Source organism: Dendronephthya gigantea, unplaced genomic scaffold, assembly GCF_004324835.1.
Source record: "Dendronephthya gigantea isolate DGI-Jeju-01 unplaced genomic scaffold, DenGig_1.0 000336F, whole genome shotgun sequence".
Lineage (NCBI taxonomy): Eukaryota > Metazoa > Cnidaria > Anthozoa > Malacalcyonacea > Nephtheidae > Dendronephthya > Dendronephthya gigantea.
In genome coordinates this window covers 40,435-61,262 of record NW_021163346.1, presented here as the reverse complement: position 1 = coordinate 61,262, position 20,828 = coordinate 40,435, and the positions used below count along the sequence as shown (strand labels likewise).

Sequence of the window (20,828 nt, the reverse complement as noted above, 5' to 3'; positions counted from 1 at the left end):
TTCCGGAAGCTCTGCTGCTCTGATGTCATCCAAGTCTCCTGCGATATCTTCCGGCTCCACTTTGGTTGGGACCAAAACGCATCTGAGTGATGCTCCATTTATTTAGGTCTTTTACACGTGCATTAGGCACTCATTTACCTTTTATATTTTCATTCAGACTCTCTCTTTAACCTTTTTTGTTTCTAAGCCCCCTTTTTTTTGTTATGCACACACTTAAGCCATTCGGGCACATGAATCACTAGGTACTCGAACTTGAGAGAGCCCCACTCTTGTTTTGACATTTCAAATTGCATGGATCCAAATTTTCAGTTCACATGTTAGGTTATATTGCTGTCTTCCAGCCCTTAGTTTCATATTTAGTACACATTATAAGTGAGAATGATCACCTCACCCCCTCAGCACTTAGGTTAGTAAACTGTCCCATCACTTTAGTCATTGTTGAATAGAACAGCCGCAGTCGCCGGACTCCTCGATCGATCGGGAAACCAGTTACGAACAGCCACCGCATTCAGGTAACCGAAACGGCGTACGTACGTACTTGTATGAATATTATACACTAGTGGTAGTAACGCTAACGACCGCGATCGAAACGTTTCGTCGCCACAATTATAAGTCAACGGCGCTGCTACGAAAGCATACTTACCTGACGCGAGAGGCACCTTGATCAACTAGGAGGTCCTCTCAGGATGAGGCCCTTTCATTGCACTTCGACTGGGTTGACTCCTGCGATTACCCCTAATGTGGGTAACTCGAGTGTATAATTTCTGGTAGTGGGGACCTGCATTCGCGCTCGTCCCCTTCTCCCTTCAGTTCGGCCACCTCATATTATTCCTGATTCCGAAAAAAAATCGAAAAACAAGTCTAAATAAAACTCACAAGCGTGCATGTGAATTAAGCTAATAAGAACTTGATTTCTTAACAACGGCGGCCGGCCGGTTGTCACAAGTTATTAAGTGTAACTGAATCTCGGAAAATCGTTCGAAATTCTACACCTATTGATCAGCTCTCGCTACCGATCGACGGATGGCGTGCCGGTACTACATACATACACATATACTACCACCGCTACCGCAGCGTTGAGAGGTTCGTCACACTATAACAACGTGTGGCGGATATAGCACATAATGTGCAGCAGCAAATGGCGCCGGCAGTACTGTGTATGGCACCATGCACGACAACTCTTGCGAGACAACACATCGACGTACGGATAAATAGATAAATAACCAACTATCTATCCATCGGAATTGTGATGAAAGCAAATGACCGATAACCGCAAAAAACAGCTTCACACAATCGTCATTCACCAACTCTCGACAATTCTACGTAATGATGGCAAAGCGTGACCGCGAGGACATCTCGGCAAGCGTAGGCGGCCCGCCGGCCTCGCATCGTACCCGTTCACGAAATAACGAGAGCTGCAGCAGCGACATTGCTTCGCTTCTTCTTCCTGCCGGCGACTGATTCAGGTCGCTCGATCACACACGCCAGCAGCAGCCAGCACCGGGTCGAGCGGGCTCGCTGAAGCGCAATAAAGTCTTGGTGGCGAGCCGAAAACGGGTTATCGCTTCTCGGCCTTTTGGCTAAGATCAAGTGTAGTGCTTGTGGTACCACAAGTTACTAGTGTTGATCTTAGGATTCGGAAGTTGCTGATGGTTAAGGTAGCAAAGGAAGTGGAATCTGACAATTTGCAGATGACTCAACTGATGCGCCTAATCTGATAGCAATGGATGACAGAGGGCAACCACGGGCTTTGTGGCGTAAACGAGTTTGCACGTGGCGTATCAAATCTTGGTCCTCAGTGCACTTACGAGGTCAAGTGAATCAGCACTGATCGGTATGGGGTCATTGCATCGCCATATGCCCATGGCAGATCCTAGTAGCCGATTCGATCTCACAAAATGAGATCAAGTGTAGTGCTTGTGGTACCACAAGTTACTAGTGTTGATCTTAGGATTCGGAAGTTGCTGATGGTTAGGGTAGCAAAGGAAGTGGAATCTGACAATTTGCAGATTACTCAACTGATGCGCTCAATCTGATAGCAATGGATGACAGAGGGCAATCACGGGCTTTGTGGTGTAAACGAGTTTGCACGTGGCGTATCAAATCTTGGTCCTCAGTGCACTTACGAGGTCAAGTGAATCAGCACTGATCGGTATGGGGTCATTGCATCGCCATATGCCCATGGCAGATCCTAGTAGCCGATTCGATCTCACAAAATGAGATCAAGTATTTCTCGATAAATCTCGATAAATCTCGAAAAGAACAATCTTTCAACATTGGTGCAAGATCAAGAATTAGTGGTGTTCGCTGGTGATCCATTCCTTCTTGTGGCCTGCTAGTGGTAGTCCCCGCTGGTCTCCTCTGGTGCCTGGCTGGGCTGTGGTCGCTTGAAACCAGTCCTACGGAATCTACGGTAGTGGTTAAAAGAAGAGGTTTTTGTGTCGGTTTTGTTCCTGTCGAGGGGCCCTAACGGGTAACTCAAGGGAGGTGGTCTTTTTCTTTTCTTTGTTGTTGTCCGGTAAGTCGGGTGGTCCCGAATCCAGTTTCGTAGTAGTGTTTTCGTGTGATAGTTGGTTGGAGTGGCTACTCCACAACTTTTTCTTTATTATGATTCCGTACATCAATAGATCATCGGATTTTATTTTATCCGATCAAATTGAAGTGTCTAGAGATTCTGTTCGTGAGATTATTGATGATCTCCGTAATGTTTATGATAACTTTTCTGAACTTTTTGAAGCCGTTGTTTTAATCGCTCCTGGCAAGTTCAGAGTTACCTGTTGCAGTTCTCGCAAATTGGAAATTGTCTTGAATACTTGTCCGACTGTTCGTGGCTTTCCTGCTGAATTCACACCAATTTCAACATTCAAATGGGTACAAGTATCACATCTTTCTTATGGCATCCCTGATGCTGCTATTTCAGAAGTCTTAGGCTCTTTTGGTAAGATTCGCCTAATTCGATCTCAACAATATTTGGGTGTATATACCGGTGTTCGAAATGTATTAACGGAGATAAAACATAATATCCCAGCTCGTGTTCGAATTGCTGGACATTGGTGTGCTATATACTATAAGGGACAGGAAAAAGTGTGTTTCGATTGTGGCGAAGAAAGTCATATTAGCAGAGACTGTCCCACAAAACGTGTGCAAAGTGATGGTGAGGTAGTGGATCCTCACCTTATTGATTCCGAAGGACAAAATTCCCAAATTCTGGAATCTGTAACATCGACTGACAATGCTGACCAATCCATATCTACAGATGTAACACAAATGGTTGATGAAATGGTTAGTACAGTTACTGTTACTGATAACGTAGCTCAGTCTACAGCTACTATGGAGATAACACAATCAGTTGTTGAAGAGGTTAGTAACGTGATTGTTACTGAACCTGTCCCCACACTTCAAGAAGAACAACATGTGATTGATAACGTAGCTCATTCTAATGATCAGGTTTTGCCTCTACAAAAGGATGTTAGTACAGAACATTCCGCCTCTTCACAATATCCTTTAACAGAGTCTTCGCAAAATAATGAAGCGACGCAATCAACTTTGGTAGAGCAAACTTCCCAGCTTCAAGACATTGAAACTGAACCACAAACGAAACGGTGTCAGAAAGTTTCTAGCAGAAAGAGTCGTTCCAGAAGTCGTTCTCCTTTGCATGACGCGGAAGAGTTGGGAGAATCCCATTCTAGTTTGGATAACCTCTCTTTTAGTACTGATTGCGCCAAAGATATGGATACTGAATTTGCTACGGTGGATTCCACTATTGAATCAGTTGATTTTGGTTCTGCTGATTCGGATTCAAATTTAGAAGAATTTGAGGCCTGGATAAGAGAGGAAAATTTTAATGGTAATAACTCCGCCAAATATCAAGTTATGTCTTCACCAGGGATAGCACGCAGTAGAGGAATAGCCATCTTGTACAAGCCTTCCTATGAATGTCAAAAAATGACTCGAGACAATGAAGGTCGTGTTGTAACAGCAATTTTTTCCGAAGTCTCCAGGGGATCCTCACCTTTCCAACTAGTAAATATTTATGGTCCCAATCATAAAGCTTTGGGTGAACAATTCTTTCAAGATTTGACAGAGTATTTTGATCCTACAAAACCTGTTATTCTTTCTGGTGACTTCAACACCGTGGTGAACGCCGACTTAGATCGTATGGGATGCAACCCATCATCACCTTGGGCATACAACTGGCCATCATTGCTGGAACATTTGACATCTCAGTTCAGTTTATTAGATGTTTGGCGATTGAAACACCCTGACGAACGAGCTTATACTTGCATTGCCCATGTGGTACTCAAGCATCTCGTTTAGACATGTTCTTCCTTTCCTCCAATCTGGTAGAGATGGTCAACCAAATCGATATATTACCCTTTTTCCGTTCCGACCACTTGTATGTATACATTCGTTTTACACCTCCCTTTAAACCTAAACGTGGCCGGGGTACCTGGAAAATGAATTCCTCTCTTTTGAAAGATGACACCTACGTATCTATGATTAAAGAATTTTGGACCGAATGGCGTTCTGAAAAAGATTCCTTTCCCTCGCTTTCTCTGTGGTGGGATGCTGGGAAAAATCGTATTATCGACATTACTCGTACATATTCAAAATTTATAGCTACGTTTGTAGGCAGATCTCTTCTACTTGGAACAACATTTACGTGATCTTGAACAAAAATTGAAGGATGGAGAAGATGTTTCCGTCAGTATTTAACAGACAAAAGACAAAATTAAAAGTATCTATTTGCATCGAGCAGAGGGAGCAAAGATTCGCGCGAAAGAACGTTGGGCTGAAGAAGGTGAATCATCATCTAAGTTCTTTCTTCGACAAGAAAAAGTGAAAGCGTCTAAACGTATTTTCAATAATATTAAAGATTTTCGTGGAGTGGTAGTTCGGTCTGCATCATCAATATTACGAGTCTGGGTGCTTTTTTATGTCCAATTATTTACGTCCATTTCCCTGGTTTCTTCGGAGAAAGATTATTTCATCAATGGACTAACTCAATCTTTATCCGAGACTGACAAAGAACTATGCGAAGGTCCCGTTACAGAAGCAGAGTGTCTAATTGCACTCAAACAGACGAAGCGAAATAAATCCCCAGGACTAGATGGTATTCCTTATGAGTTCTACATTACCTTTTGGTCAGTCCTGAAATCAGATTTTGTACAAATGCTTAATGATTGTTTTCAAACTGGCTTTCTCCCGCTATCACAAAGAACCGGACTCATTACGCTTTTATACAAAAAAGGTGACCGTTTGTAACCAAAGAATTGGCGTCCTATTTCCCTCCTCTGTACAGATTACAAGATACTAGCGAAAGTCCTAACCAACAGAATGGTAACAGTTATCGCTAATGTTGTTGATGCTGCACAAGCCTGTGGCATTCCAGGCCGCCAAAGTACAGAACATATTCGAGCATTGAAAGATATTGTTGACTATGCCAATTCAAGTAACATTGGTGGTGTTCTGTTATCTCTAGATCAAGAGAAAGCATTTGATCGGGTGGAGTGGCCATTTTTATTCAGTGTTTTAGAAAAGATGAATTTTGGTCCTTCCTTTCGTTCCTGGGTGAAGCTTTTATACACTAACATTTTTTCGAGAGTTAGTGCTAATGGTTTTGTCAGTGAACAATTTTCCATCGCCATGGGTGTTCGTCAGGGATGCCCATTATCTCCTCTCCTTTATATCTTGGTGGCAGAAACTTTGGCATGTGCCATACGTAAAGATCCGCTCATTGATGGTTTTCAACTCCCAAACCACCAGATTGTCAAGCTCTTCCAGCATGCTGATGACACAAGTGTTTTGGTGCGATCTGACAAATCCCTCCATGCTGTGTTCGCTTTGTTTGATCGTTATTACCAAGCTTCTGGAGCTCGTCTTAATAAAAGTCACATGGTCTATTATTTGGTCCCTGGCATATGCGTGATGACTTACCTGTGAAACTACGTTGGTCTAAAGAAGAGATCACTATTCTCGGTTGCCGTATTGGAAATGATATATTACCAGACTGGGATGGTTTACTACAAAGTTTTGACAATCTTCTTGCAACGTGGAGATCTCGCTCACTCTCTTTCAGAGGTCACTCTTTGGTAGCTAACGTTCTTGGTTTGAGTTTATTTTGGTATCAAGCGTCAGTTTTTGATGCCCCAAAAGTTATTTTGGCCCGTATCAACAAAATCCTTTTTCCTTTTGTTTGGAACAAGAAAAGAGAATGGTTGGCCAGAACCTCAGTCACCCAGCCTTTACCAGATGGTGGTCTGAACGTAGTCGACTTGTCCAGAAAAGTGCTCTCTCTACGAGCTTCATGGATACGTCGTTGCTTACTGAATCCCGCTCAACATGCATGGATGATTTTCTTTGAGCACCATGTGGCCCAAGTTTTTCCGAACCAGACTGTGGCGTCCCTTTTTTCCATGGATACTATTCCCGCTTATTTGGTCAACCGTCTGCCAAAATTTTATGGCTCCATTGTCCGGTCGTGGATAGCCCTCAAGGGACAATTCATATCTGGTCGCTGGTGTATTTCTTGTGGTAACTTAGATCCACTCGACATCAACGAGCTGTCCTCGCGAAAAGCATATTCCATCTTGTATTCAAAAGACCAAACCGAACATAGGACAGTGACAAAGTTCAACGATTTAGGGCTTGCAGTCGACTGGTCATATGTTTGGAACAGCCTTCTCTTATGGAAACATGTCCGGTCCGTTCAAGACACCTCCTGGCTTTCTTTTCATGGTATATTACCCACTGCTGATCGTCTAGTCCGTTTTGGAATGAATGTCAACCCTGCTTGCTTCTGCGGCCACGATGAGTCTTTGGTTCACCTCTTCACTTCTTGTCCCTTTGCCATGTCCATTTGGTCCTGGTTTCTACCTTAGGCAAAGAAATTCAAATCCGACTTGACATTGTCAAATACAATCATCCTATTTGGCTTCCCACCACGTTATCGCATGCCGCCAGTCTACACTGCTTTAGTAGGAGTCCTACGCCATCATAGTTGGCTCTCGCGTAATAAGCAAAGATTTGATGGTATCCTACCAAACTATCATACAACGATCTTAAAAGCGAAATCCACCTTCCGCTTCATGGTACGGATGCAAAAGCGTCGTTGTTCTCAGAACCAATTTCAACAAGATTGGCTAGTAGATGGTCTAATTGGCTCCAACTCCCAAGTTGGTTGGATTCATTTTTCTCGGGACTTTATCACCTGAGTCTTTTTTCCTTGTTATCGATTATGGAGGCAGTGGTCGCCTTATGGGAAAGCACTGCTGTTGTCCTTAATCATTTTACGTAAGTAGTAACGTCCTTTTCATGTTTGTTTGATGCCTCTTGTTGGAGGTGCTTTTTGTTTTGTCTAATGAGTAAATACCTCTTTGGGTGTTTTTTCACATGAATGGATTTATTCAATGTTTTGTCTTGTCACATGTTTTGTATGTTTTTTTCGTAATGAATTTTTGGAATTGTGTTTTGTTCTTACCTTGGTTAGAATAGACGAAACACAAAACATCCTTTTTGGATGAATTTTTGGTCCGGTGTTCAGGGTTGCTCGCGTTGATCGTGTAATTTATCATCTTTACTGCCATTCATCATCATTAGAATACCATTCACATGTTGTATCATGGCACAGGGGAGAGGTTCATATCCTCTGACGATCTGCGTCACTAAGTAGTGGCCCCCTTGGGTGCGGCAACAAGAAAAGGTTCAGGCTGCATTGCACCGTCGGAGTCGACAAGCCTGTTGTCGTTCAACTCAAAATAAGATCAAGTGTAGTATCTGTTCTTATCAGCTTAATGTTATTTTTTCTACTACACTTGATCAATTCACAGTAAATTTGATATCAAAATATTGCTAAGGCTATCAGAAAGCTACGTGGCTAGTTTGTTTTTGGTTTCCGTGTATTGTTTGATGATTATTTGTGTTTGTTTATTGGCGTCTATCCCGTTATATTTGGTGGATTTTCTCGCTTGGTATACTAACGTTTTGTGAACATATCCTGTTGGTTTTTGGTTTATTCTGGACTATCTTATCATTATTTACTTGGATATTTAAATTTGTGGTGGAATTTTCTATTTTCACGAAGATAACTGTCTTTGTTTTTCTCGCCATTTTCACGCAATTGATCGCATTTGGCATCGTTATTTGTAATTGTTTTTTTTGGCTTATTTGGTATCTTTGGTTAATTATTTTACAATCGACAGTTGCCTGGTACTTATAAGATCATACTCAGGAAGTTTTAGCCGATTTGGTCCAGTCAAATTCAAACTACACAGGTTTTAGTGAAAAACCGTTGGAAAACCGTTGGGACGCGTTTGTTGCCTAGCAACAACGTTATTTGATTTAATCGCAAGATTTGGTGTTTTCTCTCCATTTTTTCAACGGATATTGTCTCTCATTCCATTCTCAACATTAGTAATTGGTTTCTTTGTGGTTTTGGTTTTTCTAAACACTATTTTCATGGCTTGTCGGTCATCGGATAATTCTTGTAACTATGAATGCCCTCATTGTGAATTTACATCGTCTTCGCAGAGCGGTATTGGGGTCCATCGCGTTAAATCCCATCCTACTGACGACTCCCTGATTGAAGCAGTTCAAGTTGTTCGTATTTATTCTGAAAGCAAGAAATTCTCATGCTGCTTATGTGGCAATGTTATTGGTAGCTTTCTTAACTTTAAAAGACACTTTGACAATGTTCATAAGAATGTTTCTCTCATCTCGTCCGGTCATTGTTCGATTTGCAACAAAGATTTTCCCACTGCTAAAGGCGTTGGTGTTCATTGTAAGAGAGAACATAACATCTCAAAGAAGAAAGCTCCCAGGCTAGCTCCGATTAGCCCCACTCTTATTCAATCCATCCCAAGGTTTCGTGTGCCTGTTGAATCCTCACCCATTGACCCTCCTTCGTCTCCATCGTTTGGCTCATCTCATGTCTCTGATGTCACTGTCTCATCCATGGGTGATCCTTCATTCTCAGTAATCTCTCCTAATTCTACGGATGTACCTTCCTCGGAACCCTCAGTGGTATCCCCTCCTCCCTTCAACCTTGAATCAATCAACACGGAAGACTCCACTATCTCTGAGACTCCTTTTAATGATGAGGATACCTTTTTACCTTGTTCAGACCCCTCCGTGGTTTCACCTCCCCCCTTTAGTCATCAATCATCTAGTTTTGTTGATTCCATCAACCCTGAGGCTCCTAGTGATAATGATACTATGTTCAGCATTCCCCCCCCGTTGTCATTTCCAAACCTATCTGGCAATGTATCGCAGACCGCTGATAGTGAGTTAATTAACCAACATCATATTCCTCCCTCAACAATCTCGTCTCCCCCTTCCTCCCAGGCAAGTAATTTTGGTGATCTTTCTCCATCTAATAATGTCTCGCATCAGCCGATTAATGCTCCTCCCTCTATTAATGAATCAGGATCGTTTAACTTGGAACCATTAGCTAATCCTAACAACCCCCTTGGTGACTTTCAGTCGAAGTGGTCGAACACCTTCTCCTCTGACCTTTCTTGGGACAATTTTTCAGCAAGCTGTAGTGCTTTCGCCAATAATATAGTCCAAACTGCTCATCTTAACGACTCGAGGAAAAAACCAGCTGCTCGTCGTCCAGACCGTCCTTCTGCTTGTCCGGTTCCTAATAATCGACGTCCACTCCAATACGATCCTGTCGCTGCTCGTAAGATTCAAGGTCTTTATCGGTTCTCTAAGAAACGTGCTGCTCGGAAAATATTGAATAACAACTCTCCTTCTTACACAGGAACTGTTGATGATGCTAATTCTTTTTTCTCTGATATGTTTGGGGAAAAAACTTGTAATGTTGAGGAGGTAAAGAAAGGTCTCGAAGAGTTCGTTCCCGCTGGTGATGTGGACGAAAACCTTTATGCTGCTCCGTCGCCTGATGAAGTGTCCAAAAAGCTCAGATCTCTTGCTAATTCCGCTCCAGGTTCTAACCGTGTTGAATATCGTCATTTGAAAGCTGTTGATCCGAAAGGTGAAATTTTGGCCCTCATTTACCGTAGATGCATGTCTCAGAGTGATGTTCCTGCCGAATGGAAAACATCATCAACCAATCTGATCCATAAGAAAGGCTCCACTGAAGATGTGTCAAATTTCCGCCCTATCGCACTGATGAGTTGCATTTACAAACTGTTAATGAGCATCATCGCAAACCGTATGGTCTCTCACGTCATCTCTAACAATTTAATGTCGTCATCTCAGAAGAGTGCTCGTCCATCAGAGGGTTGCTACGAACATACATTCATATTGCAATCGCTTGTCACCGATTGTCAGCGTAACAGCAAAAACCTTTTCTTGGCTTGACCTTAGAAACGCGTTTGGTAGTGTCCCACATGACATCATATCGTTGACACTTAGTCACATGGGTATTCCTAAGCAGCTTGTTGACCTCATTTCTAATGTGTATACTGGTGCCTCTACTTAGATCAGAACACCGTCAGCTTCTACTCCCCCGAATCCTGTCCTAGCTGGTGTGAAACAAGGGTGTCCCCTCTCTCCCATCATCTTCAACCTTTGTATTGAGATCATTCTGAGATCCATCAGCGCTAGTGGTCAAAAGTGTGGTCCTGCTCTTCATCATGGTGCCCCGATCTCCATCCTTGCTTACGCGGATGACCTTGTTCTTATCTCGAGGAACAAAAATAATCTACAGCAACTCCTTGATGCCGCCAGCTCTTCTGCTTCTCTAATTGGCCTTGAGTTCCGCCAAGATAAGTGTGCCTCCATCAGCCTAACTAATTCTAGACGTGTTTAAGGTAATATTGCCATCAACGATTTTAAAGTCCAGGGGAAATCTATTCCGGCCTTACAGAGCCATGAACACTACCGTTATTTGGGTGTCCCTATTGGTGTGATTCGTGACGTCTCCAATATCGAGCATATTGTCGATGACCTGTGTGATGATCTAGAAAGCATAAGCTTCTCTCTTCTCGCTCCGTGGCAAAAACTCGATGCGATCAGAACCTTCGTCCAACCCTGCGTGACGTATGCCCTTCGTGCTGGAAACCCCCTCAAGCGCTCATAATTAATTATAGAAAGAAGTTGATTCAGGTCGTTCGCTCCATCTGCAATCTCCCTGTTCGTGCCACAACACATTACGTATTTGCCTCTAGGAAACATGGTGGTCTTGCCTTTCAGGATCCCCTGAAAGAAGTCGACATTTAAACCATTGTTCAAGCCATCAGAATGTTGTCATCCTCGGATCCGTTTGTGGTGTCAATTGCCAAAGCAGAATTGTGCCAGGTTGTCAGGTACGCCGCCCAAGATAACGTCTCTTCTGGTCTTCTCAAGAAATTCCTTTCAGGCTCTAACCATGGAAACCTTCACCCGGATAAGATCCGTTACTGACGTCAATCTCTCTGGTCCCGTACGAGAGTCTCCTGTAATCGCCTCAAAGTTGAATTTTCCGTCCCAGATAATGACCAACCCTCCATCTCGGCAGGAGGTAACGGCCCTTGTCTATCCAAAGCCGTTTGTGGTTTTCTCCATCATCTGGTACAAGATCAAGCAGCTGAGAAATTAACCGACCTCCCTGACCAAGGCAAAGTAGCTCGCAGTTTGATGGCTGACTCCTTCTACAATGGCTCCTCTTGGATGTTTAATGGTCTTAACCTTCGTTTCAAGGACTGGAGATTTATTCATCGTGCACGTCTGAACGTCGTCCCAACTAACCAGAATAAAGCCCGTTGGTGTGACTGTTCTCCCTCGTGCTGCAATTGTTCCTCCGATGCTGAAACCCTCCCTCACATCTTATGCTATTGCCCACCACACATGGTCCAAATTCGCAATTGCCACAACAAAGTCGTTGATAGACTAGCTAACGCCGTTCGCTCAGGTGAAGTCCGCCTTGACCAACAAGTTCCTGACTCCCCAGATCAACTCTGCCCAGACATCGTAATTATGGATGATAATGCTGTCACCATCATTGATGTCACGTGCCCCTTTGAAAATGATAGTGATGCCCTTTCTATAGCTGAAGCAGCCAAACTCCAGAAATATGAGCACCTCAAACAGCACTTCGAAGATCAAGGAAAGAACTGCTCAGTCTTTGGTTTCGTGATTGGTTCCCTTGGTGCTTGGCATCCTAATAACGAAGTGGTCTTGAACAAACTCAAGATGACAAGATCTTATCGGTCCCTGTTTCGTAAACTCTGTTGCAGTGACGTTATACAGGGTTCTACTGACATTTACTATGAGCATTTATCTTGTAGTATCGATGACATTGATTAAAAATATAGTTACTTGAACAGTCTCTCATTTAAACGGTACTACTGACTAACAGTGGTATTTGATTCATACATTATTCCCATAATTAGTGCTTCATTTGAGTGCGTTAAAGACACTTGATCATTTAGTTTTGTTTATTGCATAATTAGTGCCTCACTTCAATGCGTAAAGACACTTGATAATGCAATTTTATTTCTTGCATAATTAGTGCTTAATTTGAGTGCGTAAAAGACACTTGTCTATATAGTATTGTTTATTGTTTATACTCACTTACCTCTCACATTTCCCCCTTCTTATGAGAACTATTTCTCATTTCTTGTAAATTGATGTGCTATTTTATTAGTATCCTTATATAGTAATTATAACGTATGTAAATATCTAATTTTCAAAGAAATAAATTATAATAACTCTGTTCTTATCAGCTTAATATCTGATATGTTAGGCAATGCCTAACTCATATATTAAACTGATTTTTGGCCTTCGGCCCTGGGATTGAAGCTTGCTTCGCCCTGGCCACCACGGGTTGTCTCGGTATTGCACTACATCCGAGTACGGCCCTCTTCCCCTCAACGCGAGGGGAAGTATCAAATCATTTGAATCGAAACAAAACTGTAATATGAATTCAGTAACACTGAAAACTCGCTCAGTATATGATTCTATCATATATATTAGTATCCGATCTAGTAGCTATCAATCTATTATACTCAGCCATGCAGCCCTATACATATTATTATTCAATGCTATAACTTAATTGGCATTGTTCTTTCTAAAATTCTGTTTCGGTAGAGTTAAACCTCACATCAACTCATGCCACTTTCCATTTCAGACACGAACCGCCGCCGCCGGACTCCTCGATCGATCGGGAAACCAGTTACGAACAGCCACCGCATTGATAACCGAAACGGCGTACGTACGTACTTGTATGAATATTATTCACTACTGTAACGCGGCGGTTAACGACCGTGATCGAAACGCTTCGTCGCCACAATTATAAGCTTGCCGCGCTGCTACGAAAGCATACTTACCTGACGCGAGAGGCACCTTGATCAACTAGGAGGTCCTCTCAGGATGAGGCCCTTTCATTGCACTTCGACTGGGTTGACTCCTGCGATTACCCCTAATGTGGGTAACTCGAGCGTATAATTTCTGGTAGTGGGGACCTGCGTTCGCGCTCGTCCCCTTCTCTCTTCAGTTCGGCCACCTCATCATGTTCATGATTCAAAAAAAAAAACAACGAAAAACAAGTGTAAAACTACTCAGAAGCGTGCTGCGTGTGAAAGCTGCTAATAACAACTTGATTTTTTAACAACCGGGTTGTCACAAGTCATTAAGTGTAACCGAATCTCGGGAAATCGTTTGAAATTCGACACCTATTCATCAGCTCTCGCTACCGATCGACGGATCGCGTGCCATTACTATATATACATATACTACCACCGTATACAACAACGTCTCCGATATCAGCACATATGCAGCAGCAAATGGCGCCGGTCGGCAGTACTCATGCATGTATGGCACCATGCACCACAACTCTTGCGAGGCAACACATCAACCGACGTACGGATAAATGAATGACCAACTATCTATCGGAACTGTGATGATGAAAGCAAATGACCGAAAACCGCAAAAAAACACAGCTTCACGATCGTTGTTCACCAACTCTCGACAGTACTATGTAATGATGGCAAAGCGTGACCGCGAGGACGTCTCGGCAAGCGTAGGCGCCCCGCCAGCCTCGCATCGTACCCGTTCACAAAATAACGAGAGCTGCAGCAGCGACATTGGTCGGCTTCTTCTTCGTGCCGGCGACCGATTCAGCTCGCTCGATCGCACACGCCAGCAGCAGCCGGCACCGGGTCGAGCGGGCTCGCCAACGCGCAATAAAGTCTTAGTGGCGAGCCGAAAACGGGTTATCGCTTCTCGGCCTTTTGGCTAAGATTATTTATCTCGATAGTTCTTGAAAAGAATATTGTTGACTGCTGTTGGTATTTAGAAGACCTCTACAAGTTACTGTTCAAGTCGTTCCTCAAGTTTGTTCCTGTGTTCCTGCTGTTTTTTGCTCCTGCTATTTGTTTCTGATCCTGGTCCTGGTTGTGTTTTTGGGCTGGTGCTCAGGCTTGGAGGCCGCCTTGTGGCGTCCGTGGGTCTTGCCGTGCGTGCGCATCCTGTGTGTTTTTGGTGTTTGGTCTACTCACTGCTATCTTTTGGTGGACCTCTGTATATATATATATAAAATGTGTGGACAACAATGTCTAAGTGACAAATAGTCTCTAGGCGGGGTAACTTTTTTTCTTTTTTCTATATTTTCGTGTGTATATTTGGACTTTCATCATGCCTATATATGAAAGCCATCGTGCGGTTGTGGGGACAATTGCTGCTCTGGCATTAACACCGGCCCCAACATTAACTGAAATTATTAATGATTTTGAATCCCAGTTGGGAGAAGTGAACATGCATTCTGCCGTATGCAGCATTATGCAATATTCGGCGAAAGCCTTCCTTATCCATCTTGCGAAGCGTGAGCAAGTCACCGAATTTATCGATAATGGCATTAATTTCCATGGACATCCAGTGAAACTGGAAGCTGCAAAAAATTCGACAAATGTAACCTTCGAAAGGGTTCCATACGGCTTACTTGCCGATGCTGTGGTGTCCCTGCTACAGCGGTATGGTGAGGTTAAGAAGTCTCATCGGGTTAAGTTCAAAGGCTATGACCTCTGTAAAATGGTAGTAGAGATGGTCATGAAATCGGACATACCTAGTAGGATTTCAGTACAAGGGAATCCGCTCAATGTATTTTATCGTAATCAGCCACGTTCTTGCTTTGTGTGTGGAGTATCTGGTCACGAAGCTAAGACTTGCCCTACGAAGAAAAAGAAAGCGGTACTTCCGTTTCTTCCTGCTGTTATCGATACAGTTGATCCAGACCAGGAGATTCCCCGTGGAGAGAAACGGGTGCGGACCTCATCCTCTGGTGACGAGTTATCACATGCTCAGGTTGTGAATGAAGGAAGCTCATCGCATCCTCGTTCTCCTCCAACTCGGTCTCCTCCCCCTCCTCCAACTCGGTCTCCTCCCCCCTCTCCAACCCGATCACCCCCTCCCCCCCCAGTGGATACCGGTAGTGAAGGTCAAGGTAAATCCACCGTTGCTGAAGAGGTACCCCTGGATCCTAAAGATCCTCCGGCACCCAACGATAGTTCTCCCGAAACTGCTCCAATCCTCACTATGGAGACCTCTGGTGACCCTATGGGTGAATCCTCAATCTCCGACGATGTGCCCTTGGTTCCTAAGGATCCTCCTGCACCCAGTGACAATTCTGTCGACTCGTTGGCTCCCAAAGATCTTGCCCCAATCATCCCTCCAACGACTCTTCCGGTAGAGAACCTCCAGGATCCTTTAGATGAAGAACCGGTAGCTGATTCCCTCGATCCTCCTAAAATGGTAGCTGATGATTCGGACATTTCCCTCTATCCTTCTAAAATACCAGCTAGCGGTAGTACTCCACCTGATAAAGTTTTGGTCCGTACCCTGGTGAAGGGTGATCCTCCAGTAGACTTGATGCCCAGGCCTAAGCCTCCCTCCCAACTTTCTCTTTCATCGGAAGAGGACAGTGCCAGTCGAAAGCAGAGAATAGTGATGAGCCGTAAGATGAAGAGATTGGCTAAAGATTCTTCCGTGTCTCCCTTAGACTACCGCTCAGCGACCAGACTGAGCCCACTTCCCACCTCCCGGAAATCCTCGCAGTCTACCTCGACAGTTTGGAATCGTTATGATGTATTGCCTGATGAAGCGTCCAAGTAAGATAGTTTCCATTAACTGTCAGGGAATGCGTTCCCTGGATGCTCGACTTGTTTTCTTTTCGTGGTTAACAAGTTTTTTTCCGGACATTGTCTGTCTGCAAGAAACGCATGCAACCTCTATTGCCGAGTTCCAAGGGTGGCTAGACTCACTTAATTGTGTTTCTAAATCCGCCCAGTATAAATGTGTTAGGTGTTTGGGCAGCGCGCGCTCCTCAGGTGTTGCTATTCTCTTCTGTCCCAATTTCCAGGTAGAGTGTACAAAGAGGGATGACGAGGGAAGACTCGTTGTCGCCGAGTTCTCTGGTGACAGTGGTGATTTTCAAGTCATGTGCCTCTACGCGCCTAAAGACAAAGCTGAAGGGAAACAATTTTTTGAGTCTCTTTACCAGGCAATTGATCCGGACATCCCTTTGTTGATGTGTGGCGACTTCAACACGACAATTGATCCTCGTATTGATCGTTTCGGTTGTAATCCCGACTCCCCATGGGCAAACAATTGGGCCTCCACTCATCATGATCTGATGAGTACATTCGAATTGTACGATACTTGGCGTGAATTGCACCCTGGTGTCAAGGAGTTCACCTGGAGGACAAATGGTTCCCAGGGGTCTCGAATCAATATGATTTGGTTGTCAAAGAGATGGAAGGGTCGGGTCCGTGTTGTGGATATAACTCCTTTCCTTCGTTCGGATCACCTTTGTGTGTATCTGGAGCTGGACCTCCCTAAAGGGGTGGAACGTGGACCTGGTTGTTGGAAGTTCATCGTCTCGCTTCTTCAGAACGAAGCCTTTTGTGCGGAAGTTGAAGAATTTCCGTGCAGCTGGCGCCGAGAGCGCAGTCGGTTTGTCCGGCTTTCAAATTGGTATGAAGCAGGCAAAACAAAGCTTCACGCTTTGGTTCGGGACTTTTCAAAGCAATTGGCTCAGGAAAGGAACGAACAAATTTTGCAGTTGAACGTCCAGCTCAAAGATCTCGAGAAAAGGGCCGATGATGGTAACAATCTCTCTGTGCTTCTAGAGGAGACGAGGGCTGAACTTGATGAGCTTTTGCTTCATCAGGGTCAGGGTGCTCGGTTACGGGCGAGAATCCAGGATGCTGAAGAAGGGGAGAGATCGACGTCTTATTTCCTGAGACAGGAAAAGCTTCGGGGTCAGAGGAGGCTGATTGATGCCATTCGGCGGAAAGATGGCTCCATGGCAACGAGCACGAAAGATGTCTTGAACGTCTGGCGAGATTTCTACTTCGACCTATTCTCATCTCAAGAATTAGTTGAAGAAGATAAAGTGCTGTTTTTGAACAGCATCGAACATACTTTGTCGCCAGAAAACTCGGAGTTATGTGAAGGTGACCTCACGATCGAGGAATGTTGGAGAGCTGTCTCCAAGATGTCCAAGGCCAAAACGCCCGGGGTAGATGGTTTCCCGGCTGAATTTTTTATTCGGTTCTGGAAGCTGTTGGGCCCAGATTTGGTTGAGGTGCTTAACTCCTGTTACCATCAAGGTGTTCTACCAAAATCCCTGAGATGCGGTGCAATTTCGCTTCTTTTTAAGAAGGGGGATTGTCTTGATGCAGTGAATTTGTGTCCGATAACACTCTTGTGTGTTGACTACAAGATCGCTGCAAAAGCTCTGGCTAATCGACTTCTTGCCGTAATTGCATCTGTTGTTTCGCCGGACCAGTCCTGTGGAATTCCAGGTCGCTTTTGTGGTGAGAATTTGCGACTTCTGTTAGATGTCGCTGATTATGCAGACCGTTACAACGTTCCGGGAGCAATCGTCTCCCTGGACCAAGAAAAGGCCTTTTGATCGTGTGGAAATTTCCTTCATGATGAAAGTCCTTGACCCCATGGGATTTGGCCCGTCTTTTAGGCACTGGATAAGACTTCTTTACACCAATGTGGTTTCTGCAGTCTCTGTGAATGGATTCCTCACGGAGTTCTTTCCGGTGACTCGGGGAGTAAGTCAAGGGTGTCCTCTCTCTCCGTTATTGTATGTCTTGGTGATGGAATCTTTGGCATGTGCAGTTCGCGGTGATCCAAACATTGACGGTTTTCCTCTCCCCGGAGGAAACAACGTTGAGAAACTGTCACAATATGCCGATGATACGTCTTGTCTCGTTTGCCGCGATGGTTTTCTTGTCGCACTTTTTGGTTTGTTTGCAAAGTATGAGCGTGCAAGCGCCGCTGGGCTGAATCAGGGCAAATGCTCTGGTTTACTTCTTGGTTCCTGGCGTAATTGTACTTCGCCACCGGTGGCTATTCGGTGGTCTTCCAGCCACATCAAGGTCCTAGGAACAAGAATCTTCGCAGGGGGTGATCAGAACCTTGGAAGCAATCTTTCATTCCTGGCAACGTCGTCAGTTATCATACCGAGGTCGCGCGATAATTGCATGCGTACTGGGTGTGAGCCGTTTCTGGTACTTGGGTTCCACGGTGTCGGTAAGTTCACATCTGGTACATAGGATAGATAAACTTATGTTTGACTTCGTGTGGTACAACAAAGGGGAGTGGCTCAAGACGGTCTCGGTCTGTCAGCCCTTTTCCAATGGAGGATTAGGTGTTGTCAACGTGTCTCTGAAGCTACAATCCTGGTCAAAACATTGACGACACTCAGTGTTAATTGCCACTAAAGTCACTAGTCACGGAATATATTTCAAAATTCTCCCCCATTCCCCCACAAATCAATGTTGGGTGATGTGTCAGAACTCATTCAAGTATTCAGCATGGACTCAACATTGATTAGGAGAGCGAGGGGGGAAATTGAGACAGAAATGTTGATGTTTTGCATAAAAAAACTACAAATCATTTTGAGTGTAGTCAATGGTTTTGGCCAGGATTGTCTGAAAATATGCAAATTAGCAAGATATATATTTCGCTGGCTACGCGTCAACGTTTGCCCAATTAATACTAAGGAGGTCAAATGACGTCATATACTAATGGTTTAATTAACTACCTCATCAATCTGGTTTACTATCTAACTTTGAGTTAAACATGTGTGGCAAAAGTCTTCCTCCAGAGAAAATTGCATATCTGTGCCTATTACTCAATGAAAAGGATTTGAGTGTTAGTGAAATAGCTCGAAAGCTAAAGATATCACGTTCTTGTATATATAAATATAAAAAGGTTGGAATCTCTAGTGTTCAAAAGAAGAAAATAAACAAAGGAGGTAGACCAAAAAAATTGAATGAAAGGGATAAGAGAGTCTTAGTAAGGACAATTAAGATATTACGTGAAAGAGATGGCACTTTTACGTCTAAGAGACTTGCTAGAGAGGCTGGAATAGATCTGACAAAAGTTAGTATGCGTACAGTTTGCAGGGCGATGAATAACGCCGGTTTTAAATATTTGCAAGCAAGAAAAAAGGGCATTTTAAAGAAAAGCGATTTAAAAAAGAGACTTTCCTTTGCCAATAAAATGAAGAAAGAATATCCAAGCAATGTATGGGAGAGAGACATAAACTTTTTTTTAGACGGTGTTAGCTTTGCATACAAACGAAATCCATTTGATCAAGGGAGTTCGCCTAAAGGACGAATTTGGAGAAAGCCAAGTGAAGGTCTTGATTTTGGGTGCACAGCAAAAGGGAAGAAGGAAGGAAGTGGCGGAAAATTAGTAAAACTTATGGTGGCTATATCGCATGGGAAAAGTGTTCTAGATTGCGAACAGTATGATAAAATGTCCGGTTCCTACTTTCAGGACTACGTAAATCGCAAGTTTCCAACTTTGTTTCAAAAAGCTGATAAATGGCAGTCTAAACTATGGATTCAAGATGGGTGCCCTTGTCAAAATAGTAAAGCAGCGAAAATTGCTATGAGAGAATCAGGGTCAGATTTGCTTTCAATACCACCTAGAAGTCCTGATATAAATCCGATCGAGAATCTGTTTCATCTTGTGAGACGAGAACTCGACAGACAAGCAATCAGCGGATGTATAGTACAGGAGAGCTATAATGAATTCGCCACGCGAGTTATAAACACGTTCAAGTCTTTTCCTCTCGAGTGCATTGATAATATAATAGGGTCAATGGATAAACGAATGAGCATGATTATAAGTAGAAGGGGTCAAAGAATTAGGTACTAAGTAGCTGTATATTTGACTGATTAATACAAAGTAAACATATATTGCATATTTGCGGGTCGAATTATTGAACTATCAGTGATATAATAATAAAAAAACAATTATTTACAGGAGTGTATACTATAATGAAGTCGATATATATATTATAATTACAAAATTCAATGCGGTGTCGTTTTAACGGCGCACCAAAGAGTGCGCTAGAAAAATGCAAAATATCATTCAGAACAATAAAAGTAGGAGAAATCAATCGTTCTGTCTTTAAGCTATTTACAATGCTATTAACTGCGATGTATTTTTCGCGCAAATTCTTCAATATTTTTCAAAATCACAACGGTTCACCATTTCTGACATAAAGTAATTGAATCATCATATCTTATATCACTGTACGGTGCACCAATGGTGAACCGTTGAATAAGTGTGTTTTTTTAATGTACTAGCTAACTCCTAATGTTCGTTTTTAAATAATACAAGTAGGCATGTTGGTTTTTTAAGTAGCGACATGAAATAAACACGTACAAAGCACCTTAGTATATTACGCTGTAAACTGTATCCTATAATATCATTAGCATGACATATAGCTATTCGCGCATATAGAGTTGATTTCCGGATATTGCGGCATTATTGTTTTACACATCATGCTGTTCGTTGCATACTAGAGTTGCAAAGCAACGAGGGCAAGGTTTGATCCTCATCTGTTGTTCTTC

General features: G+C 43.3%; 3 non-coding genes across 3 annotated transcripts; all 3 read left to right on the top strand.

The window, feature by feature from the left end:
- Positions 1 to 635: 635 nt before the first annotated feature.
- Positions 636 to 799, top strand: LOC114542112. Its single transcript, XR_003689490.1, has one exon. It is a non-coding gene; the product is annotated as a U1 spliceosomal RNA (small nuclear RNA).
- Positions 800 to 12,623: 11,824 nt separating this feature from the next.
- LOC114542108 lies at positions 12,624 to 12,814 on the top strand. The gene has a single exon (XR_003689487.1). It is a non-coding gene; the product is annotated as a U2 spliceosomal RNA (small nuclear RNA).
- A 452-nt stretch (positions 12,815 to 13,266) lies between these two features.
- LOC114542102 lies at positions 13,267 to 13,430 on the top strand. The gene has a single exon (XR_003689482.1). It is a non-coding gene; the product is annotated as a U1 spliceosomal RNA (small nuclear RNA).
- Positions 13,431 to 20,828: the final 7,398 nt, after the last annotated feature.